The sequence below is a fragment of the Cervus canadensis genome, chromosome 17 (genome assembly GCF_019320065.1).
Source record: "Cervus canadensis isolate Bull #8, Minnesota chromosome 17, ASM1932006v1, whole genome shotgun sequence".
In the NCBI taxonomy this organism is placed as follows: Eukaryota; Metazoa; Chordata; class Mammalia; order Artiodactyla; family Cervidae; genus Cervus; species Cervus canadensis.
Genome location: NC_057402.1, coordinates 3,954,288 through 3,980,188, shown reverse-complemented (window position 1 = coordinate 3,980,188; position 25,901 = coordinate 3,954,288).

Here is a 25,901-nt window from a genome sequence, read left to right as displayed (position 1 = left end):
GTCCCGTCCCTTCCCGTGCTCCTGGCTGCAGGGGCAGCTAATTGACCACGGGACAGTATCTATGGCGCGTATACAATAAACATGACTTCAGCCGCCTGGAACTGTCTTCCTGCCGAGCTGTCCATCACTGCCGCGGTCGCCGGCCAAGTACTGGGAGAAAGTTCTCACTGTGGGGCCGCACAAGGCTCTCTGCTAGCAGAACACAGGCTTCAAGTTCACCAGCAGGGCCGTCGCATCTGCTCAGAACTGCTTCTTCCCTGCAGGTCACTCTGCAAAGGTTGATGCAGAGCCAGAGAGAACATGGATCATTTCTTCCTTGGGATGTGAGGAGATGGAGGAGGGAGATTTCTGCCAAGGAGGCAGAGACCAGAGAGGCCTAGTGACTTCTCAAAGGTCACACAAGAGCTGTTCTCAGACCCTGGGTCTAAACCAAGATCTGCCTGTCTCCTGTGTTGTCCTGTGACTTCCAGAAGAAATGACCACAGTCTAAGGAGCTTACAACAACAGAAAAGTATCTTTTCACGGTTCTGGAGGTCCGAAAGCTGCTATCAGGGTGCCAGCAGGGCCACACTCCCTCCTAAGTCTCCAGGGGCGGAGACTTCCTGGTCTCTTCCAGCCTCTGGCAGCCACCAGCGTTCCTTGGGTTGTGGTGGCATCACTCTGACCTCTGCCTCTGTCTCCATGGGGCCTCCTCCTCCTCTGCGTCCCGTCTTCTGTCCCCTTTAAGGACACCTGTCCTTGGACTTAGGTGTCCAAGTGAAGACCAGGACGACCTCATCTCAAGATCCCTGCTCCAAATCTGCAGAGACCCTATTTCCAAGTAAGATCACATTCACTCACTGGTTTGGAGACTTAAGGCATGGACTTTTCTCGTGGAGGCCACTGTTTAACACATGTTTAATCCAAGCCCATGTCCCTGTTAGAATCCACTTCAGCTGGGAAGAAGGAGCTATAGGTTTGAGAGGAAGGCTCCAGGGTGCTGGCTAAGGACAAGGTTGGGGGAAGACTCGTAACCTGCCGTAAGCCCCCCACCCGGACCCTGCCGCCCTAAGGATCCTTCCTCCCTGCAGGGGTCCTGGCAGTGTCTAGGACCTGGCTTGGTGGGCTATTTGAGGTGGGTGTACAAAGGGGCTGAGGCCCAGGGAGGGGATGTGGTTTAGGGTCCAATGGAGGGACGGAGCAGAGCCTGGCGGTACCTCGGCTTCACAGCTGCCTGCCTGTGAGCCCTGCAGGCTCTCTCCACCTCCACGTGGGGCGAGGATGCTTCCTGTGCTGCTCGGACCAGGTCATTGCTGTCCCCAAGGATCCAACCTTCCCTCTACCTGTCATCCAGGCTGTGTGACTGGGGCTAGACCTGGAGATCTGCAGGTGCCCACAAAATCCTGCTGGGTGTGGGGTTAAGTAGACTCTGCTGGGGGCGGTGGGGAACTTTGGGTAGGGCCTTGACGTTAGGGTAGGGGCCCTGGGCTCTGGGGCCAGCCAGGCCTGCTGTGGTGACAAGTTAACTGTTTTTTCTGAGCCTCTGATACCCCCACACCCCCAGGAGAGAATAAAAGGCCATGTCCCCTCCCCAGGACCAGCCTGGGGTCGTCAGCTCCCAAGGCCAGCCAGTCTGGGGTCATCAGCTCCCAAGGGACCCCAAGAGCAGAGGGAGCTAGCTGGTTGTAGGGTGTCAGGAGACATAGTCCAGAGCTGAAGGTCTGGCAGTCTTCATCTGGGAGCTTCATCTGGGGTCTGGGGGACTTGGGACTGACACACCTCAAGTCCATGGTCACAGGCAACAAGCAGGGTCCGTCGACCTGCTTTTGCAACAAGGCCAAGTCTGAGCCTTGCTTGGAAACTACCTGGCCCGGCAGTGTCTTGGGGGCTTGGGACCCCAGCCCGGGAGGCTGCAGAGGAAAACATGAGGTAATGGCAAGGGCGTGGGGTCCAGATGTACGAGATGGTTCTTGTCAACGGCAGGGGCCTCTGGCTGGGGATAGACAGCGCTGTGAGGGCCCCACCAGACCCGTGGGGCCCTGCCGGGGAAGGCTCCAGGTGTCTTTCCACCCTCCTTCCCTCGGTTACTCTCCGCCCCCGGCGCCAGTCGACATCAGCAGCTGTCCTGTGTGACATTCTATAGAGCACTCTTCAAGGAAAGCTCAGGATCTTTCCTTTAAAGCCCCCTGGGTTAGAAGCAGGCTCCATCACCAGCTGGAGAGATGCCTTAAAAATCTTCTCTTTGATGGGGGCACTGTTAACTTCTAGAGGATCCAGAGGCCCAGGGGTGGTGGATGATCCAGGCAAGTCATCAGGAGGCTCAGGCTGTCTTATTTTTTGTTTCTTTTGTGGGGTTGTTTAGGATTAAATTTTTGAAGACATATAAATATTGACACATAATATATACAGAAAAGTGCATAAATCTTAAGAGTGCAGTGTACTGAATTTTATATCCAGAGACACTCAAGAAGCCACCCTCTACCGATAGAACGTTTCCCTTGTCCCAGGAACCCCTGCCTCCCAGTCAATACCCCCCACAGAGATAACAGCAAAGCTATCACCAAAGCGTGGTGCTGCCTGGCTTTGGACAAGTCTAAATAGCCTCGAGCAAAGTGTTTGTCTTGGTGTCAGCGTTTTTTTATGTCAACAGCAGATCCTGGAGACCCAGCTCTATTGCTGCCTGTACTTTATCCCTTTTCCTTGCTGTGTAGTATTCCTTTGGTGGCTTAGACGTCGTGTCTGACTCTTTGTGACCCCATGTTCTATACAGCCCATGGAATTCTCCAGGCCAGAATACTGGAGTATTCTTTCCCGTCTTTCCACAATACTGAGGTAGCATTTCCCTTCTCCAGGGGGATCTTCCCAACCCGGGGATTAAACCCATGTCTGCCACATTACAGGCAGATTCTTTACCAGCTGAGCTACCTGGGAAGCCCTTGATGGCTCTAACATGATGTCTTTGCCCACACTGCCTTCAGCCAGCTAAGACTGTCTGTGGCTAAGACTGTCTCCAGCAATCCAGCCCTTCTGGTCGTAACCCAGGGGTGCCTTCTCCCCTCCTCTTGATGCTGAAACCTCAGCCTTTCTGTGTGCTGGTGCCAAACCAAATCTCAGAGACAGAGTTTCGTGTGAAGCAGAAAAGAACAGCTTGGGTGGGAGGGAGGTCAAAGAAGGAGGGAATATATGTATGTACACATAGAGAGAGTGGAGGACAGAGGAGCCTGGCATGATGCAGTCCATGGGGTTGCAAAGAGCTGGACACAACTTAGCAACTGAACAACACGAATAAATATATCGCTGACTCACTTTGTTGTACCGCAGAAACTAACACAATATTGTATAGCAACTATAACCCAATAAAAAAAATAACCTTTAATAAAAAAGAAAGAAAAGAATAGCTTTATTGCTTTGTTAGCAAATGGGGATGCAGAGGGCTCCCATGCTGAAAACTATGAGTCTCCACCTGGGAGTATTTGGTGAGGAGTTTTAGAGCAATGGTTCAAGGGTGGGTTTACTGATAAGATTAGAGTGTGTGTAGGGCCTGCCCTAAATCTGGTCTCAGGTAATCTCAATGAGCTTCTCTGGTTCCTTCTGACTTCGGTGGTCTTTGGTATGGAGAACGGTGACATCTTCCATTTGTTGGGTTTTAATTCTATAAAAGGGCTTAAACTGTTAATGTTTCTTAAAGAAACTTTAAATTCTATTGTTGTTGTTCGGCCGATAAGTCGTGTCTGACTCTTTGTGACCCCATGAACTGCAGCAGGTCAGGCTTCCCTGTCCTTCACTATCTCCCGGACTTTGCTCAAACTTATGTCCATTGAGTTGGTAAAACTATCCAACCATCTCATCCTCCGCCACCTCCTTCTTTTGCCTTCAATCTTTCCCGGCATCAGGGTCTTTTCCAGTGAGTCAGCTCTTCACGTCAGGTGGCCAAAGTATTGGAGCTTCAGCTTTAGCATCAGTCCTTCCAATGAGTTCTAAAGGTGGATTTCCTCTAGAACTGACTAAAGGGGCTTAAAGAATGTGTGTCCTTTGAGGGGACACCAAGACCCTGCCCCAACTCTGCCCATTGTTTCTTGGCTTCTCCTTCCCTCCCTTCCTGGATTAGCAACAGTTCAAATGTGCCCTTTCGAACTCAGAGAAAGTCATTGAGGCTGAACAGAAAGGCTTCCTGTGCCCAGGAGCCCCTACATGGTCCTGCATGGTTTCACTTCTGCGGCTTTGCACACCTGCCTGAGCCTTCCCGGGAAGGCTCACAAAGACCGAGGTCAGGGCTGGAGGGAAATCAAATCCACTGGGTGACTCCTCACCCAGGCCGAAGGGCCTTCACCCCGCAGGCAGTTCGGGGCTTGAGAGCTGTACAGAGGGGCCAGGTGCCAACGGAGGGACTGTCCCTGGAGCCACCCCCTCTATCCCAGCCCCAGGACAGCCTCCCAAGAGGTCTCCGAGAGGCAGGCCTTATCCCATTCCTTTCCAGGTTTCTGGGCCACATCTGTTGCTGGAGAAGGTGGGAAAGCTGTGTGTTCAGGACCCAGTTCTGTTAGCTGGAACTCAAGGTCACAGCATTTCACCTAGGAGCTGGGAGCCAAGGGCAAGTGCTTGACTTCCTGAATCTCAGTTTCTCAATCTGGAAAATGGGTGTCATTACCATGACAATTAAACTACAAGCTATTTTAAAGTGCTCAACCCGGGCCTGACACACAGTGTAAGCTTCCTGTGTGGTCCTTTCTGCATTTCACTCAAAGAATCATATTTTTTTCCTTCCAAGAAACTTCCCCCAAATATTTTGCTCCTTACTTCTTCTCCCTTCACTTTTCAGAAAGTTTAAATAATTGGCCCAGTCATCCCACAGCAAATAAAAATGACATTGACTTCAAATTCAACTTTTTCTACAACTCTCCCCTCAGGGAACTAAGGCGTGGGCTTCTTCTCCTATGTGACCCACCAGAGGAGGGGACTCTGGAGGGGCTAGGCTTGCTCCAACTCTCTGGGGGTCCTGGGAAGCAGAAAAATTAGGGGTCACCTCCATCCCGGCCCTTGGAGCTCCCACCCTTCCACGATCACCCACAACAAAGCCTCCCACCACCCTTCCCAAGGTTGTGACCTTGGACCATAGTACTGATTAATCACTTACTGGTAGATGTCCCCTCCATGGGGTGGTGGGCGGGACTAGGGGTGTATGTACATGTGCGTGGGTAAATACATGTGCGTGGGTAAATGTGTGTCGACAGAAGGAACACTCATGAACTCTGGGGGAACAGTGGTTTTGGAAAACGGATCTGTATTTCTGAGGGGAAAGACACTAACAAGATCTCGGTGGCCAGCCAAGTCCTCTCACTGGCCTCTCCAGCAAGGGTCTGAACAAGGAGGCCCCTATGATCAAGGCCATCTGGGGCTCTCAAGAAACCTGAATACCCCTGGGCCAAGTGTCTGGTTTCTGCTGATAAGCACTTTATTTTTTATTATGTTTTTGATAAGCACTTTAATAAGGGCATTCGGGAGGGCCAGATGGCCCTGGAGTGAATGATTGATTCCCCGAAAATAGCCTCAACTGGCACTTGGGCAGGAGAGGTTTAAAAACAAACAATCTTCAAAGAAGGATGCCTGGCACTCTCATGGCAGGGCCCGGGGACCCGTTCCCCAGGGAAACTCACCCCTGTTCCCTGTAGGGGGCCACAGAGGAGCTCCCACACCCCACCTGGCAGAGGCCAGCACAGCACGGGCTTCTGGGTGGATGAAGGAGCCTGGGGGGCAGCGCCTTTCCCACCTATCCCGCGCCCCCACACCCCACCGTGGACACTCTCCTTCAGTTAGTGCAAGTTCACACGCGCAGTGCAGAGTGAGGCCAAACACACAGAACATAAGTTCGGAGTAGGGGAAGGTTTATTATAGGGCCATGCAAGGAGATCAGCAGCTCCTGCCTGAAAAACCCACAAAGCGTGTGTGCACATGCGTGCTCTGTTGTGTGACTTTTCTTGACCCCATGGACTGAAGCCAGCCAGCGTCTTCTGTCCATGGAATGTTTTCAGGCAAGGTTACTGCAGTGGGTTGCCATTTTCTACTCCAGGGGATCTTCTCGACTCAGGGATCCAACCTGGGTCTCCTGCACTTTTTAGAAGCCAGGCGAGGGAGGAGGGGGTTGTGAGAGATGTGATGAGCCCCTTCCCAGTTCTCGGATGGACTGATGGTGAGGGAACATCAGTGGTGTCATAGGGGTTACCATTATCAGTCCTTAGGCTCCAGGAGGTCTGTGGCTTCTTGCTCTTGGTCATCAAGTAGTTAACAACTTCCTTCTGGTGTGGGGAGGGTGGAGGGGCAGTGTTCACATCTGTAAAACAACTCAGGAAATGTGCTTCAGGTAGGGTTATCTGGGTGCTCCAGAGAGGAGCTAAAGAGGTCAGAGGGGAAGGGCTTGCCCCAGAAAGGCCCCATCGGGGCCTGCTCAGTTACATTTCCAGCCTGGATGGTGGGCGGTCTCGAATTCAGCCAGAATGCCTCCGTAGCAGTTTCTGCCCCAGACCCGGGGTCAACAAACATGGTGTCAGCTATCAGACCCTTCCCTGCAGGAGCCCCCCCAATTCCGGCCGCCTTAGCTGGCCATGACCTTCTGGGTCCCTGAACCGCTATCCACATGGGAGAAGCCCTCCTCCGGGGCCTCTCACCCCGAGCAGGCAGCACTGATTCTGGAAGAGATCGTCTTGGACTCTTGATGCTGTTGGAGAGAAAATTTTGCACAGGACCAGTTAAAAACAAGGACAGGCTTTTAGTCAAGACAGCTGTAACAGGAGTGAGGGATAGACTGAGTGTAGCAAAAGACAGCTGGCCGTATGTAGCCAGTGGGTGGAGTGAGAGGGTCAGTGGACTGAAAACTCCCAGGAGGAAGCTGGTCAGGTATGAAGGCGGGCAGGGGGTGGCTGGGATCCTCACCAAACGGAGGTAACAGACTCTTTGCCAAAACTGGGCTCGGTGGGCCCAGGGCAGGCTGCAGACCAAGGTGGAGACTTAGATGGGAAGAGGGTTCAGGGTGTCGTAGCCACGTGTTCCAGGACACAAACTCAGTCAGAAGGACAGTGCAGAGAGTGGAGTGCAGTTCATTACACCGGCCGGCCCAAGGCAGAGTCTCCTCTTAGCCAAGGACTCTGACAAGTTTTTTTGTGAAAACCTTATATACCCTAAGTGTACCTGCCCAAAGCCACCTCCCCAAATTCCCTGAAACTAGTCTGAACAAAGGAAAAGAAAGATACAGTCAAAGTTAACCGGTGATTCATATGCCTTAAGCCTAGGTAGTTGACAGTGGACAATTACCAATAGGCCTGTGGTCATACCCCAATAAGCATAATAGAATGTATGATTCTATTCGGTTACACAGATAATTAGGGTATTCTTTTAGGCGGGAGAGCCCTGGGGCTCTTCCTTCTGGGGGCCCGCTTTTCCAGTTGGTCTGTCGTTTCCATAGATACTGGGCATAGAGCTCAAAGTCCACAGTCCGGCCCACGACGGAGTCCTGCTTTCAAGATGAAGCCTGTTCCGTTTCCTCCTTCAAGGGGAGCCTGGCTAGTCAAGGAGGGGTCCTGGTCAGTGGCAGAAGGGGGTCCCTCCCTCTGGTCCTGTCGCCCCCGCCCTGCACAGGGCTCCCAGATTCACTGCATCCCGGACCCATCCCTTTATAACGAGGCAGACTCCTGGGTCTTTGTGGTCCTCTAGGCCAGTCGTCTTGCTTTGACCCCTCTGGCTAGTTTGTCTCAGGACCCTCCCCTGGTTGAAAACACAGTCCTCAGTCAAGATGGATTTCTTCACAGAGGTTATAAGGGAGGGTGACTGTGAGGAATGGAGTATTTCCTTCCCGATCAGTAAACAAGTCTGTCACAGGGGCCCGAGGGGTAAAAACAAAAACTAAACAAAACAAAAACCTGCCTGCCAACCGTAGGAGACAAAAAGAGATGCAGGTTCGACCTCTAGGTCAGGAAGATCCATCTGGAGGAGGAAATGGCAACCCACACCAGTATTGTTGCCCCGGGAATCCCATGGACGGAGGAGCCTGGCGGGCTACGGTCCGGGGGGTCCTAAAGAGTCAGAGATGAGTGAAGCGCTTAGCACACAGGGTCACCGGCAACCGCAGCCACCCTGGATGGTGAGCTGGTGAGCCCTGGGGGAACTCAGGAAGGAAAGAATACCTGCCGTCTAGCAGCCGTCAGACTGCAGCCACCCCCTGCAGTGGGGAGCCAGGAGGCGACTCAGAAGGTGAAAAACACAGCAAACTGACCCCAAGAAGGCTGAGGTGCGTATCAAAGGAATGATTCCCAGTGAGCCCAGACTCTTGCCTCTTCCTTCACAAAGAAAAGCACCAAAGTTCTTAACTTTGCGTTATCTGGTTTTCTTTTAATGAGCAATAATCTTTTGAAGTTCAGATTACTTGCCCCTCGTTGAAAAACTTCTGTACAACCTGACTCCTCCCCGGCGCCTCCTTGGAACAGCTCTTTCGGGCTCACTTGAGCGCTGTCTCACGGGCTTGAAGTCCTAAAAATTCCCACCAGATAAAATATAACTCTCAACCTTTAGACTGTGAATTATTTTTAAGCACACAATAGCGAGACTTATTATGGTCTGGCATCCCCTGCCTCTTTGACCCCCATGGAGGCTTCTGCGCATGTACCGTGTTTAGCTCGCCCCCAAGGATGGGAAATGTTTGACCTCTTGATCCCCGAGCAAGGTTTTACCCTTCTCTGTTCCTGCCATAAAGTATCCGATGTCTAGTTATCCACCCCATTCCTGTTGTTGTTGCTTATATCGAAGGGCAGATCTCGAAATGTAGACAGCAGTCTGGTCATAAATATATAGCCGGAACCCATCTGTCTCTTGCCTCAGGAAATGTAAATAGGGGGCTGGTAGCGTCCAGCCTGGAGCCCACCTCACAGCGACCTCGTTCCAGCGCTGCTGACACAGTCTGGAAACTTCCACGGGCTAGTTTAACCCAGGGGAGGGGGAAGGGGACGCAGACACAGGGAGCAGTCACGCATCCCCGCGGACTCTCTTTCTGGGGCCCCACGCCCTTTCCACCCCACGCCTCCATCCTGCCTCTGGCTCCGTTCTCCTGGTGGACCCTCCAACTCTGTCCTCATTTCCCACCTGTCCCCCATTTCCAGGCACCCCCGGGCTTCTCCATGGAGGCAGGCTTGTTCTCCAAAATGTTCTGAGTTGGGAGGGATGTGGTGACTTCCAGGCTGGGGTTTCTGAGACGGGGTGGTACCATCTCCACCGTCGTGTTCCCCATCTGCCAGCTGCACCCAGAGGCCCCCCGATGCTCCCAGGGGAGGGCAGGGGCATAGGAGCGAAGGGACCTGGGTCCCCGAGTCACCATGGAGGAAGGCTGTCCGTGGAGCAGGAGGAGCACTGGCGTTGAATTAGCAGAAGCCCAGACAGATCAGCGCGGGAGTCGGGTCACAGTGAAATCTGGAGGAATTGTGTGCGCTCATCTATTATAATTTCATCAAGGGGGCACTGAGTGCTCAAACCCTCTCTAGCTGTCTCTGAATACAGTGTATTTTCCAAATCCCAAGCTGGAGTTTATTCCCACCTCTTCTGATTCTCCCCGGCAGGTAGCAGATCGCCTAGGGGGACAGGTGACTGTCTAGACCCCCGGGTCTCCCTGCCTGCACTGGAGGGCCCCGCAGACTGGAGGCGGCGTCCTAGGGCACAGGCTGCTCCAAGTGGCTGTTTATAAAAGAGGAGGCTCACAGCAGCGTATCCATCACTGTCTTTGCACTGCTTCTCCTGTCCACCCCGGAGCTGGCAGACTCCCCTTCCCCTCGTCTCCTTCTTCATGAGTCTTTGATGGGGAGAAATCTCCCTGACAGCTGTTTGCACAGATTTTTCCGAGACAAGCAGCCTCATTAGCTCCTCTCCTCTAATCATCTGGAAATGCTGTATCTCTTGGCATCTCTGCCTCCCCTGTCTTCCATCCACCAGCTGTCCAACTCACAGTGCTCTGCAGAGATTTGGCTCTGGAGGAGGATGCAACCCCCTTCAGAAGGTTCTGGAAGTTAGAAGCCGACCCCCTCCTTGGGTGGGGGGGGAATGCAGGGGCCAGCGGGAGAAATGGGGCTCAGAGTTTACGACATCCTGGGTACCCCGAAGCTGCCGGCAGGGCAAGACGCCATCGGAGTCAGGCTCTTAGGTCACAGCCCCGCTGAACCACAGATTTCCAAACTGGGGGAGACCTTGGAAGCAGGAAGTATGCGTGTTTGGTGCTTGCACCCCTTTGTGCTGGGGAGGGGATCACTTTGCTCTTATCACAGAGGCCAGGGGAGGTCAAGTCATTGGGAAACTAAACTCAGAGGGCGAAGTGAGCTAGCTCAGGACACACCGGGTGGGACAAGTGGATTCATGCAGACCCATCTCCTCTATTCCCCTGCCTCTTCCCCTGACCTCGTGTTCCAGGTGGTCAAGGGGCCAGAACCCCAACGTCCATCTTTAAGAAGGGGAGACTCAGCCCCCAGCAGGCCCCGGCCACACCCAACTTCCTGGGCTCCAAGGAGTCTCCCTCCTGCCGAGGCTGGTCTAACTTGGTCTCTGTTTCAAGCACTCAGACTCGCCCACCTGAGACCCTGACTTTCTCCCTCCAGGGCTGCTGCTGTACCTGCCGGGAGACAGGTTTCTTTGCCCTTCGTGGCAGCTACACGTGCAGAAAGGATCGGCTCGTTCAGGGCCAAGATCAGATTCGTTTGGAGCATTTGGAGCAAAGCCAAGGTCAGAAGACCTTTGCACCACTGAAGTTTCCATCCACCTTGTGTTTCACAGGATACACAAAAACAGCAACAGTTATGTGGAAAGGCAAAAAAAGAACGGGAAGAGCTGACTTCTCAAAGCGTCTTAGGAAGACAGCGTGACACCAACATGTCTTCAGTGGAGCCGCGATGCACAGACAAATATCACTGTGAGTCCGTGGGGACTCTCCACCACATTCTCAGGGAGACACTCCACTTGGTTCCAAAGAACAAAGTTTAACTAGTTTGTAGGCGAGCACTTGATGAGAATTTGACATTTGATAAGAAACTAATTTTGGTGCGCCTTTTTTAATACTTTAAAATGCTAAAGTAATAAACAACATCTATAAATGTCAAGCGTTTCTATTTTGATTATGTTGCTTTGATTTTTATCAACTTTTTTTTTATTAAAAAATTCACTGTAAATGAAATAAAGAAGGGGAGAAACGGCACGAGGAGATAAATTTTTTAGTTTATCGAGATGTAAGAGACAGCCTCTCATTTTTTTTTTTTCCCAGCACTGGGGATTGTTATTATTTTGCTTCTCACGGTGGTTATCATGATGTTTTTATCTTTCTCTTCAATTCTAGGAAACTTGTGATGCTAGGGGAATTGGGATTAAGTTGCAGTGTTCAGGTAGCCCTCGGCTGGCTAGCGGGGCAAGAAGATGCCAGGGTGGGCCAGAAAGGAGGCTGTGTTTGGGTTCTCTGGCCCTTCCAACAGCTGCAGGAAAAACATGATGCTCCCTCCTTCAGGCAGGCTCCCAGAGGACCATGCCCCTCCCTCGGCTGGTTCTGAAGCTCCCCTCTGGGCCCTTATATAATCCTCCCCAACCCTGGGTTCCTCTATTCCACTCTCCACTCTGGATTTCCATGTTGGACTCTCCCATGGCAGTCTAGGTGTTCTCCAGATGCGTGGATCTGATTCAGTCTGGGTTTCTTGGGCCCCATATGGAGGAAGTGCTTGCGGATGCCTTGAAGAAGAGGTGGATGGTGGATGGAAAAATGGATAAATGGATGGACAGATAGATGGTTGGATGAGTGAGAGGTGGATGGATGGATGAATGGAAAGATAAATGGAAGGTGATGTGAATGAATGGAGAAATGGATGGATGGGTAGTTGAAGGGAGGGATGATTAGATGGAGGGAGGGAGAGGTAGATAGACAGAGAGATGGATGGATGGTGAATGGAAAAAAATGAATAAATGGATAAACAGAGTTGGCTGAGTGAGGATAGAGATGGATGGATGGGGGAGGAGGAGGAAAGAGAAGAGGGGGAGGGAAAGTCAGAGTTTCAGCCTTGCCTACTAGTTGGCAGCTTTAGAACCACAGCCTTGTAAGGTTTTAGACCAGTTCTGATTTTTTTTTCAGCCCTCTTATATCATGATCAAAATGAAAGTGATGGGAAAGAAAGAACTTCAGATCATCTCCATGTGCTACGGGGAATAAGCCTCCTATAGAAGGACAACCATAATAATCATTTTCATGTTTCTTCCCAATATGCAGAAAACACGTTCACAGCCCCATTTAACCCTTAGAACCACGGAGAGATGAGCAACGTCCCCACTTTACAGACACTGAGACTCAGAGAGGAAGGGACTTGCCCAAGGTCAAGTGACAGACAGCCAGAATTTGACCCTACAGGGTCCAGCCTTCAGGTCCTTTTCTCCCAGTAAGTCTGGTCCCTGCCCAATGGAGCAGCAGCTTGCTGGGTGCCCGGGGTGAGAGAGGGCTTGTTAGCTCCGCTTCAGCTTCTGCCGTTTCCTGGGGAAGAAGGTGAAGCCAGAGGAGGCCGAGCAGTAGCGGGTGTCTTGCCTGGGAGTGTGAGCCCCAGAGTGTGGTGGGATCATGCATTCACCCCCGAGTCTGGGAAGGTGGGGCGCTGGGCACACGCCCGGTCAGGCCTCTGGGTTCCTCTCTCTGGTCAGCCCCCGAGAATCAGCTGGACCCGAGGTTTGCACACAAAGTGGCCGCAGTTTCCAAGGGGAGCCCCAGTCACCAGCATCAGAACCTGTGACTCCCCTGAGAAGCCTGCTGCTTGGGGCTCCCCAGCTGGGGTGCTCACGGTGGGCAAGCGGAGGTTCCATGGAGGAGGCAGGCTCAAGGCCGACGTGTGCCTGGTGAAGCTCCGTCACCCACTGTCCCCATTCTCAGCGGATGTGCTCCTTCCTGAGATTGGGAAATCCCTGGAGCCCTTGGGGTTCCCGACTGTCAGAGGCCTCGCTGCCCTTGATCCAAAGAGCTTGTGATCAGAGGAACCCACTCGAAAATCCCTTCGACAGATCTGGAGCTGACCAGCCGTCCCACAACAAACCAACTTGCGGCCGCCCGCGTGACTCCTGAGCAGGCCACGTTTCCAGGACTGCTGGGGGGCAGGGACCAGAAGGGAAGGCATGGTCTCAGTCCGGGTTCATACTGCCATCAGGGATATTGGCCTTCTCCCGTCCCGCTGCCCCCCTCCCCGCCCCCTCCCCGGTCCAGCAGTCGCCCTGTCCGTGGAAACAGCTTTCGTTTTCCCAGTTTGCACCAAAGGACCCGAATCCCCAGTGCTCGATGGCTCAGATTCTGCTTGTAGCTGGTTCAGTGAATTCCTTAGTTCATGCCAAGCTCCCAGTTGTCTGCAAGCTGAGGCCAGCCTGTGATTTCCCTCAGAGGTGTTTCAGGTATCTGTAGCCTGGGGGCTCCCTTTCTGCATCCCCCGACTCTCCTTCCACAGCCATCCGCCCCCAGACCCTCCTGGGGGGGTCCCCGAGGAGACGGGATGGAGCAGCTGGGATCCCATCTTCCCTTCAGAGAGCTGGACTGATACATCAGTTGGACCCTTGAAGCTGACTCTTGAGCAGGGTTGGGAGGGGAAGTGTTATTGAATGGGGATTTTGGGTGTGGGGTGAGAGATAACTAGTGATAACCAGAAATAACTGGAGATACCTACTGTGACCAGGGTTCAACCCCTCCCCTCCAGAATCAAAAGGGTCCTATCGGCAGGACCACAGTGCACATGAGGGGGTCCTCCATGGCAGGACCATGGAGTGGGCGGGGGCAGGGCCAGGGGATGTGGGGACAGACCAGGGGAGCAATCAGCACAGAGTAGAAAAATGATGCCAGGGGAGGCGGATTGTGCGTGCTAAGTCACTTCAGTCCTGTCCGACTCTTTGTGATGCTATGGACTACCCACTAGGCTCCTCTGTCTATGGAATTCTCCAGGCAAGAATGCTGGAGAGGGTTACCATGCCTTCCTCCAGGGGATCTTCCTGACCCAGAGATTGAACCTGAGTCTCTTGTGTCTCCTGCATCGGCAGGTGGGTTCCTTACCACCTTTGCCACCTGGGAAGCCCAAGGCAAATTCAGTTCAGTCCAGTTCAGTCGCTCAGTCATGTCTAACTCTTTGCGACCCCATGGACTGCAGCACACCAGGCTTCCCTGTCCATCACCAACTCCCAGAGCTTGTTCAAACTCATGTCCATCGAGTCGGTGATGCCATCCAACCATCTCATCCTCTGTTGCTCCCTTCTCCTCCCACCTTCAATCTTTCCCAGCATCAGGGTCTTTTCCAGTGAGTCAGTTCTTTGCATCAGGTGGCCAAAGTATAGGAGTTTCAGCTTCAACCTCAGCCGTTCCAATGAATATTCAGGACTGATTTCCTTTAGGATGGACTGGTTGGATCTCCTTGCAGTCCAAGGGACTCCCAGTAGTCTTCTCCAACACCACAGTTCAAAAGCATCAATCCTTTGGTGCTCAGCTTTCTTTATGGTCCAACTCCCACATCCATACATGACCACTGGAAAAACCATAGCCTTGACCAGACGGACCTTTGTTGGTAAAGTAATGTCTCTGCTTTTAACTCATTCCTTATACTGCTTCCTGCCTCCCTCCCTTCTCTGAACATCAGGCTCCGCTTCAGGACCGAGAGCTCAGAGATGACCACCCGGGGGTGTCCGGGGCCAGTGGGGGATGTCGTGACAGAAGTCGCAGCGGCGAGTGGCCCAGGGGACAGAGTTGGGGTTGCAGCTGTGCCTGATGCCGAGGGGTTTCTGGGGAGGTGGCACCTGAGCCAGCTCCCAGGAGGAGGGACGTGGGGAGAGGGAAGGTGTGCCAGGTGGAGGGCGCGGCCCAGGAACAGGCGTGGAGGGGGGACCTCTGCCAGCCGCTGCCCACCGCACCGGCTGCCACCCCCTCCCCTGAGTGTCTTTGAGAGGATTTTCTGAGATTGATGCCTGCCAGGGCAGGTGGGGAGACGGGGGAGGAGAGGAGGGTCAAGCCTGGTGCTCTGAGCTGGGCAGGGAGGCGGGCCAGAACATCCTGCACCCGGAGCCTATTTTTAAACCCAAGCAGGGCCTCTCTCTTGGCATCTCCAGGACCCAAGTTCACTCCTTTGTCAGCAGCCTCAGAAGCCCCAAGCCCCTCGGCCCCCCCAGCCTCTTGACTGCTGCTATTTAAAATCCTCTTGGTCCCTGCCAGAGAAAGGGGGTGATGAGGGGCCTTGGAAATGAAAGGGGTCAGCCCCCCAAGGGCCTGCCCTTGCAGGGGGTCAACAAAACCCTCCTTGTGGCCCTGCCAACTGCAGGCATCGAGGAGGGCGCTAGGCCAGATGGGAGCCGTGAGCCCCCCACTGCCTCCCCAGGGTGACCTGAGGTCTCTGCTGCCCGCCCACAGGGCCCCGGGCCACTGGGGTCAGCTCAGGAAAGTGGTCCCAGGCTTAAGCCCCCAAAGGCCCCCCCCTACTGCCCAGAGAAGGGCCCTCTCATGAACACCCTGACACCTCAGAGCTCCACAGTGCTCCCTGACCCTCAGGGTCCTCCCCAGCACAGCCGGTCTGACCCTGTGCTAATTCCAAAACATACAGGGTGGGGAGGGGTCATTTCCCATCTCCGAGACCTTGATTGAGCTGTCCTCTCACCTGAGGATGTTTTTGGGTGTGGAGTAAGCAGAGTGGGGATATCAGAACTTGGCATGGCCTGAGATCCTTCAAGGTCAGGCTAGGGACCCTATCCCACTTCCCAAACTCAAGGTAGGTGATGCTGGTCCCATCTCAGACTGGCTGCATGACCCCAGCAACTCCCTTCCTGTCTTTGAAACTCATTTTCTCCATCTGTAAAATGGGCCTCCAGGTCCACCTTCCTTCCCTGGCAGCTCAGATGGTAAAGAATCTACCTGCAAATGCTGGAGACCCCATGTTTGATCCCTGGGTCACGAAGATCCCCTGGAGAAGGGAATGGCACCCCACTCCAGTATTCTCGCCTGGCAAACCCCATGGACAGAGGAGTCTAGCGGGCAACAGTCCATGGGGTCGCAGAGAACACGACCGAGCAACCAACACTCACTTCACTTTCATCTACCTTCCTCCTCGTTTGCAAGGATGAGTGAAATGAGGTGCTTGAGCTGCTCGGTGCAAGCAGGCACCTGGCGTGTGGTCTTCCCTCATCCCCTTTCTGGGACCTTCACATCATTCATGAGGGTCTCGGCCACGTGGGAGGCCAGCGTGGGCAGGGCCAGCCCTTCTGAGCTCACACCTCAGCCCCAGGAACACGAGCCCACGTCTCCGGATCTCTGGTTTCCAGAGTCCCTTTCCTCCTGGAAGATGGTTGCCTTTGGGGCCCCTGGCCCTCATCCCCACTGGACAAACATGACCCTGCCCCTGGTGGGTCAGCCAGGCGGCCCCTGAGAGGGCGGTGCTCCTCCAGGCCGACCCTTCTGGGCTCCAGGAGAAGCGCTGGGTCACAGCAGCCCGGGGCCTGGGGGAGGGGGTGGTGAGCAGGGCAGCGAGAGGCCACTTGAGGGGCAGCAGATTCCCAGGTGCAAGGAAGAGCCCTGTCCTCTTTCTCAGCCCAGGGGGTGCCTGGACGGACATGCAGCCATGAGCAGGAAATCAGCCACGCCACAAACAAACTCAAAGAGAAGAAAACCCGGAAACTGTGTGAGAATCCTGGCCCAGAGGACAAGAATACTCCGGAGGCTTGGCCACCTGGGCCGGGTGGTGGGACCAGGCCTGGCCATACGGGGCCCAGTGCTCGGTGGACGCCCTGCCCTGCCCTGCCAGTGACCTTCAGGAGCCAGTCCAGCTGGAGCTCGTATTCAGCACTCATGGAATCCCAGTGTCAGCCCATTTTGCAGATGGGTAAACTAATGGGGCAGGTGGGAGTGGAGTTCCTTGTGGAGCAAAGAGTCCATTCCCAGAGTCTGGCCACCCCACCCACCGCTGGGCAGTTCCCGGAGGTCAGAACAGTCTCTGGATTCACTGACAGCGCCGTCCATGGACTGAGGCCAAAGGGCGGTCTTGAGGCAAGGCTCTGCCTCGTCCAGGGGCTTCTTACCACTTTCTTCCAGCCATGACCATGGCCATCATCCGGTCACGCAGCGGTGACTCACCCGTGGGTGGGTGGGTAGACTGAGGCCAGAAGCCTGCTCGAGCTGAGTCACCTGCCCTCCTGGACCGCGGGCTGGCAGCCCCGCCAGGATGTAACTCACATCAACTGGCAAGACTGGCCAAAGAGGACAAACATGCGACCAAACACTCCCAGAGGCTCGGTGGTAAAGCCTGTAAGGCCGGGGTCCTCTGCGTTCAGGCTCCCATCGTCTCAGGAGACCAGGCTAAGCCCCACCCCGGGGGCCCTGGTCCCTACGGTGCTGGGGTCCCCATTGCATCTGTGCAGCACTGCCTGTGTCCCCCACCGGCCCCCAGGCTCTGTCTGGCTCTGCGGGTGAGGGGACATTGGACCAGCTCATCTCTGGACGGTCCCCACACCCCCATCCCTGAAGGCACCCGTCTGCCTCATGGCCTGACTCCGAGCCGGGTCTCCCCACCTGGGGGGCGAGAGGCCGCACTGGTCTCTGAGGGTCTGTCCGGCTGTGGGCGGCTGAACGTCGTCCTCCACCCTCTGCTTCCCTCCTCCACAGCTCGGAAGCTTCTGGCCTGCAGAGCTTTGCACTCAGGGCCCCAGACCCCCAGGGCGGTGCCCCAGCCTCCTGGCTGGCTGGCTCTGAAGCGCTCAGTGAATCTCTCCATCCAAAGAGTGACCTTCCCCTACTCTGGGCTCTTGAGCTCCCCGATTAGAGCTCTCACACAGCCCTGCACCCCAAATTCCATTCTGAGGTCCTTGGCCGCCATAAGGCCCTGCCCCTTGGGGCTTTCACCCTCCAACCAGCCTGTGTCCTGCCATCAGACGGACCAGGGGGCCACCCGGGGCTGCGGTCCTGCCTCTGGGCCTGGCCCTCGGCCCTCAGAAGAGGATGAGACGGGGGCGGGGTCTCGGGCCGGGACATGAACCTCTAGCGAGCCCGTCCTTTCTCCCCGCAGGCCCCTGCAGGCACCCTCTAGCGCTGCCCTTGTGAGTCTGAGCCCCGTTCTCCCTGCTTACGGAGAAGCCCCGGGCCCAGAGGCCTGCCAGAGATGGCGTGGACTGCAAGGGGAGCAGGTCGGACCACAGCCAGGCCACTGGCCCTCCCCAGGCGGTCCGGCTCCCCCAGGGGAGATGGCAGGGGGTCCTGGGTGATGGGACTTCCAGGGGCCAAAGGCTCTTCTGGGTGTGGGGCCGGCAGCCTGGGCGGTCTCAAGCTGGAGACCGGGAGGTGGGTGATGATGCCAGAACCAGTGACCTCCAGGTGCCCACAGGCAGCCTGCACAGGGTCAGGGGCTGGGGGGCCACTCTGCCAGGCTGGGCAGGCTCTGCCAAGTGGGCAGAGCTGAGCGGGCTGCAGAGTTGGGGCGCCCCGGGTTATGGGGGGGACATGGCAGGGGTGAGGACGCCCAGGTGTGGGTGAGCCTGGGTGTCTGGGGGCTCCCCTGCCTGGCTCAGAAAGTGGCCGCATGTCCAAAGTCCTGTGCAATGGGCCCCCTCAGCCTTGATGACAGTGAGGGGACCACCGTGTTCCTCCCTGGCCCCGGGATCGCCAGGGGCTCTCAGAGCTCACAAGCCCTCCTTCCCCTCTCCTGCATTCCACATCCTTCTGTCCAGATGAAGTGGCCCCGAATGACCCCCCGTAGGTCCCCCTGGCAGCTGGAAGAGTCACCGGGCAGGACGGAGCCATCCGGGGGTGGTGGGCCGGAGGCCCGGGACACTGTGGGTGGGCAGCAGTGACTAGGACTCCAGGGAGCCGTGAGGGGCCCCACCCGAGGCCATTCACGGCACCTGGCCATGGCCCAAGGCGCCCACCACCCACCTTCCAATGTGTCTGTATCGCAGGGGAGACATGCCGCTTGCTCACTGCCCAAGGCCATCTGGCTGCCTCGAACCCCTCACCCAGCCGGCACTCGGTATTCCTTAGGCCGTGGCCGAAGCTGCCCGGCCAGCTTCCGGCCCTGCCCAGGGCCCTCTCACACCCTGCTCCCCTCTGGAGCCTCCCTGATCTCCCCCGGGGATCCTGAAACCCCCACCGTGTGGAAAGGGCCTGGGGCTCAGAGTCCGGAAGAAGCAGGGTGCAGGCCGCAGCTGTCTCCTCCTTCCAGGGCCTTGTCTGGTCTGTCTGTTTTTCCGTCCATGAGATGGGCTGCGTTGACTGCACTGATGTTGGCAGGTGATGGAGGGAGAGCAGGCAGCATCCGCCCGCCTCGTGGGAGGCACACGCCTGCGATCGGCCTTTCCTCGGGGCCGTCCGTCTCTACTTGTCTCCGGGTCCTGGGCAGCCAACAGGAGCCAATGCTCAAATGCCCTTAAAAAATCGTTCATACTCACTCCCTAACATCTATAAACCCATTTACATTTCAGGGAAAATTGAATCCTCGTGTTTCTGATTCACTTGCAGCTAATTGGTGAGCGAATGGTTGTTCATCAAGGGGCAGCTTGGTTCAAACCCTCTGAGGTCTCAAAAGCTCCAAGGCGTAGTCTCATCTTCCTGCAGGGATGCCCCCAGGTCGAGGGAAAACTCCCCTGCCCTGGGGTGGTGGTGGGGGGTTGTGGAGACGCTTCATGAACGCTATGGATCCCCAGGGGGTCAGACTCCTGGTCCACTCGGAGCCTCCTGTCCCAGGTCAGGGCTGCCGTCCCTCACAGCAGCCGTTCTCCATCCCTGGAGGAGGCTGTGGTCCCCTCACAGATAAAGAGGCTGGCATCCGAGGGGGGCACTCTCTGGGCAAAAGCTGGGACAGGAGGCGGCCCCGGGGTGTGTTGGCATGTGTCCCTGCAACCAGTGGCTCAGCCTGCCATAACAGTGGGGCTTGAACATCAGACAAGGATCGTTTCCCAGTTCTGGAGGCCGAGAGTTCAAGGTCAAGGAAGGTGTCAGCAGGGGTATTTCCTTCTGAGGCTGGGGGGGCAAGTGTGTTCCAGGCCTCTCCCCCAGTGTCTGCTGGTTTGCTGGCGATCTCTGGGCTGTGGACCAGTACCTCCTGTCAGATCAGCAGCTGCGTTAGATTAGAAATAAAGTGCGTAACGGGGCTTCCCAGGTGGGCTCAGGCCGGCCAACGCAGGGGACATGGGCTCGATCCCTGGGTCTGGAAGATCCCCTGGAGAAGGAAATGGCAACCCACCCCAGTATTCTTGCCTGGGAAGTCCCACAGACAGAGAAGCCTGGCAGGCTACAGTCCATGGGGTCGCAAAGTCAAACATGACTTAGTGACTAAACAACAACAAAAATGCACAATAAATCCAATGCACTTGAATCATCCCAAACCATGCCTCCTACCCCTTGTCCATGGAAAAATTGTCTTCTATGAAATCAGTTCCTGGTGCCAAAAAGATTGGGGACCACTGGCTTAGAGATGCCTCATCTTGATCTCTGTCTTCATCTTTGGGCAGGGTTCTCCCTCTGCCCATCTCCCTCTGTGTCCGAATTCCCTCTTCTTATAAGGATGTCAGACCTGTTAGATCAGGGCCTACCTTCCTGTCCTGAACTTGATGGTGGTGGTTTAGTCACTAAGTCACATCTGACTCTTTTGACCCCATGGACTATAGCCTGCCAGACTCCTCTGTCCATGGGATTCTCCAGGCCAGAATACTGGAGTGGGTTGCCATTTCCTCCTCCAGGGGATCTTCCTGACCCAAGGATTGATCGAACCTGGGTCCCCTGCATTGCAGGTGGTCTCCTGCATTTCAGGTGGATTCTTTATTGACTGAGCCACCAGGAACTTTATGACCTCAGTAAAAATGCTGTCTCCAAATAAAGTCTCATTCTGAGTTACTAGAGGTTTAGGATTCCAAAGTATCCTTTTTGAAAGTGTGAAAGTGTCAGTTGATCAATCGTGTCCGACTCTGCAACCCTATGGACTATAACCTGTCAGACTCCTCTATCCATGGAATTCTCCAGGCAAGAATCCTGGAGTGGATGGTCATTCCATTCTCCAAAGTATCTTTCCCACCTAGGGATCAAACCCAGGTCTCCCACATTGCAGGCAGACTTTTCACCATCTGAGCCACCAGAGAAACCTTTGTGGTGGTGCGGTGGGGGGCATACTCAGCCGATAAAGCTCCCCAATGGATGGGATGACCCAGAGCCTGAGTCTGGGTCTGGGTCTGGGTCTGGGTCTGGTATGGTGCAGCCCAGGTGGGTGCCCAGGTCAGACCTGCCCACAGGTGTCTGAAGAGGTGGGTACAGTGAGCTCCTGGTGGCTGGGACAGAAGGGGCAGAAGGCAGAGCGAATGAGCCAGAAATGGCCCTGAAATAAAGGTCCTTCAGAGGAGCCGGGTGGGGGGCCTGTGAACACGGTGAAGACCCGAGTGGGGTCACCATGCTGGGTGGTCAGCCCAGGTTGTGGATCAGAATCCTGGGATGGAACCCCAGCTCCACACTTGCCCCCTGAGATCTCAGGTTGCTTAATAGCTGGAGCCTCAGTTTGCCAATCAGAGAAGTAGAGTGGTAACCACTGTTAACGGTGCAGGCCCAGTACCTGGGGCCCCAGGAAAAAGCCTGGGCGGGAGGGCGCGTCTGGGGTTTTCTGTGCAGCCTCCGGCCCTGGGCAGCCCTTTAAGCTGCCCGGTCAGACACAAGGCTGCCAACAGGAAAGTCACCCTACGTGCACTGGAGATATTGCAGGAACGGGTGGAGGACAAGGGGCAGATTTCAAAACCATAAAATTCTTAAGTTTCTCCTATTTTCCTACGCGTGTTCCCTAATTTCCCCAAAAGACCACTTAGCACTTGGGCCTGTTTTAATGGTGGAGAATTACTGTCGGGACCTACTTGCCAGGAACTATCCACCCCACCGCCACCACCCCCGTCACAGTCACACCCTCAAAGTGCATGCCTGGACTCAGGGGTAGGAGAAATTGATTTAGATGAGCCGAGGTGGATAAGACCTCTCTCCTCCGAAAGCCCCTGGGGACACGGAAGGGGTGAGGTCCACCCCCTGCCAGCCCCTCCAAGCCCCTCCAAGTCCCTCCAAGCTCCTCCAAGCCCTCCAAGCCCCTCCAAGCCCCTCCAGGCCCCTCCAGGCCCCTCCAAGCCCCTCCAAGTCCCTCCAAGCCCCTCCAAGCCCTCCAAGCCCCTCCAAGCCCTCCAAGCCCCTCCAAGCCCCTCCAGGCCCCTCCAGGCCCCTCCAAGCCCCTCCAGGCCCCTCCAAGCCCCTCCAGGCCCCTCCAGGACCCTCCAGGCCCTCCAGCGGCGCCAGACCCAGGGCCGTCCCAGCCCTGCTGATGGAGCAGAGTCTGGAAACGGCTTCCAGCCGAAGGCCTTGGCCTGTTGGCCACAGAGGCCAGGGGGCTGCCAGGCCGAGCCGACTCGGGCTGTAAACACTTCCTACCAGCGGGAGTGAAAAGAGGCTCCTGTCCCCAGAGCCACTGTCTCCGTTTCCAAGTGGCTGTTGAGGAATCTGGCGGCGAGCTGGAGGATGCTCCCAGCTTGGCGGGACACGCCGTCCAAGCCCCGGCGCCTGGCTCCGCGGCTCCACACGTGGGCCCTGCTGCGCTATTGGGTAAGGCCGCCTCGGTTATTTCCAGTATTTTGCAAGAAACAATGTTTATGTGATGTTTTACCACTGGCAATTTGCTCGTGGTTTTCGATGGGTGCCAAACAAGTCTCGGAAGGCCGTTGTTCTGGAAACGCACACGGGGTGCCAGGCCTGGGCCTCCCGCCTTCAACGGCTGAGCCTGAGAGCGGGACTTGATGTCCACACGGCCTCTGGGGCATCGCTTGAGGGCTGGAGTCATGTGCTGCCGAGCCAGGCCCTATCTCTGTCCTCAGCCCAGGCCTCACAAGGGGCCTCTGATCCCAGGAGTGGGACTAGCTGTATAGAGGCCAACTCAGGAGTCTGGGGGCAGTCGGGGGGTAGTGGTGGTGGGGTGCCCTGCACTTGGGGCTCACTGACACCTCCCAGTTGGACGAGAATGACCTATGGGCCCCCCGGGCAAATTGTCACCTTTCTTCTACTAGCCTGTGCTTCGTCCAATGGTCCCTTCTCCTGGAGCCTCTTTTTTTTTTTTTTTTTTTAATTTATTTGGCTGCACAGGTCTCAGTTGTGGCACGCAGGATATTTGCTGCCACAGGCAGGACCTTCAGTTATGGCGTGTGAACTCCAGCTCCCAGACCAAGGCTCGAACCTCTGCTCCCCTGCATTGGAAGCATGCAGTCTTAACCACTGGACCACCAGGGAAGTCCCTGGCCCCCTCTTCTTACCAGCAGCTTCAGAGACCACTTAGGGCTTGAGTCAGGAGCCCCAAGGTTCCTCCCTTCACGCCCCCAGCCCCCACAGTCCTAACCATCGCAGCATCCCATGGACCCAGCAGCTTCTCTCCATCCCCCGGACCAGGTCACCTACATCTCCTCCTAAAGGGCAGGAGCCTCTGCTGACCCTCCCCTTTAGAGCCCCCAACAGCATCTAGGGTGGACTCCTGAGTGGGAAAACCAGAGCCTGTCATGGCCCACAAGGTGCCCATTGTGTCTCTGGACACTGCCTGCCTCTCTAGCCCCAGCTGCCATGAGCAAGATTCTTCTGTCCTGAAACACCCCGGGGTCATGGACCGAGGGGTCTTACTGATGCAGCCAACATGGCTTCTTAGCACAGTCCCCAGGGTGGGCAGGGCCCCTGAAATCCCCCTCAGCTCCTGCTATGAGTTCAGCAGGCCAGGGACTGACTGTGCCCACCTCCTGCTCACCCACTGGCCCGGCTGGTCTTCCCGAGAGCAGGACATCCCCAGCCTACACAGGGGACGGGGCTGCCTGAGACCCATAGCAAGTGTCTGTCCACTGTGGGCTGGCAGGTGAGACCCTGAGAAAGGGGGCCCTCACCCCTCATGCCCGCATCTGGGACAGAGAGGCTCCAGGGAGGGGCAGGCCTGGAGGAGTCTCCTGGACAGAACGAGGAGTCGGGTCCCCTTTTTGGGCCTCAGTCTGGCTCGTGGTAAAGAACCCGCCTGCCATTTCAGGAGACACAGGAGTCATGGGTTTGATCCCTGGGTCGGGAAGATCCCCTGGAGGAGAGCATGGCAACCCACTCCAGTATTCTTCCCTGGAGAATCCCACGGACACAGGAACCTGACGGGCTACAGTCCACGGGGCCACAAAGAGTCGGACAGGACTGAGCGGCTGACACATAGACACACTGCACCTAATGGGGTTTCCAGGTGAGTCCCGTGGTCTGTAGGCTCTGCACATCGTCCTCGCAAGCCTTGGGCCCAGCATCAACCCGCAAACGCCTGTGAGAAATGGCGCTGGACTTGGCTTCCAGCCTCAGGGCACTCGTTCCCCGAAACCTGAGTCCCTGTCCTTGGAGACACATCCAGGTTCCTCACCAGGCCCAGCACCTTCATAGCTCTGCCCCTTCACACGATTTCCTCCTTCTGTCTGGGACCTTCCGGCTCCTCTCTGGCAGGTGGGGAAGCTTCCAAGATTGGGGCTTCCCCTCCTCTGGCACCTCTCCCGGGGGCCCTTTCCCTCTTCCTGGAACCCCCACACTTGCCAAGATTATCTGTTCCTTCCCGCCCCAAACTTCCTGTGCCCAGGCTGGCTTCGAGCTGGACGCAGAGGGGCAGCGGCAGGTTCCTGGGGTCAGGCGGGGACAGTAACCCTTTACCGAACAAAGAGATGTCATCAGTTCAGTTGCTCAGTCGTGTCTGACTCTTTGCGACCCCATGGACTACAGCACGCCAGGCTTCCCTGTCCGTCACCAACTCCCAGAGCTTGCTCAAGCTCATGTCCATTGAGTCGGTAATGTCATCTAACCATCTCATCCTCTGTTGTCCCCTTCTCTTCCTGCCTTCAATCTTGACCAGCATCAGCATCTTTTATAGTGAGGAGTCTTTTATAGCATCAGCATCTTTTATAGCATCTTTTATCAATTCTTTGCATCAGGTGGCCAAAGTATTGGAGTTTCAGCTTCAGCATCAGTCCTTCCAATGAATATTCAGGACTGATTTCCTTTAAGATGGACTGGTTGGATCTCCTTGCAGTTCAAGGGACTCTCAAGAGTCTTCTCCAACACCACAGTTCAAAAACATCAATTCTTCAGCGCTCAGCTTTTTTTACGGTCCAACTCTCACATCCATATATGACTACTGGAAAAACCATAGCTTTGACTAGACAGACCTTTGTCGGCAAAGTAATGTCTCTCCTTTTTAATATGCTGTCTAGGTTAGTCATAGCTTTTCTTCCAAGGAGCAAGCATCTTTTAATTTCATGGCTGCAGTCACCATCTGCAGTGATTTTGGAGCCCAAGAAAATAAAGTCTCTCACTGTTTCCATTGTTTCCCCATCTATTTGCCACGAAGTGATGGGACTGGATGCCATGAAATTAGTTTTTTTAAATGTTGAGTTTTAAGACAGTTTTTCACTCTCCTCTTTCACCTTCATCAAGAGGCTCTTTAGTTCTTCTTCACTTTCTGCCGTAACAGTGGTATCTTCTGCGTATCTGAGGTTATTGATATTTTCCCCAGCAATCTTAATTCCAGCTTGTGCTTCATCCAGCCCAGCATTTGGCATGATGTACTTTCCATATAAGTTAAATAAACAGGGTGACAATATACAGCCCTGATGTACTCCTTTCCCAATTTGGAACCAGTCTGTTGTTTCATATCCAGTTCTAACTGTTGCTTTTTGGCCTGCATACAGATTTCTCAGGAGGCAGGTAAGGTGGTCTGGTATTCCCATATCTTGAAGAATTTTTCATAGTTTGTCATGATCCACACAGTCAAAGGCTTTGGCATAGTCAATAAAGCAGAAATAGATGTTTTTCTGGAACTCTCTTGCTTTTTCGATGATCCAACATATGTTGGCAATTTGATCTCTGGTTCCTCTGC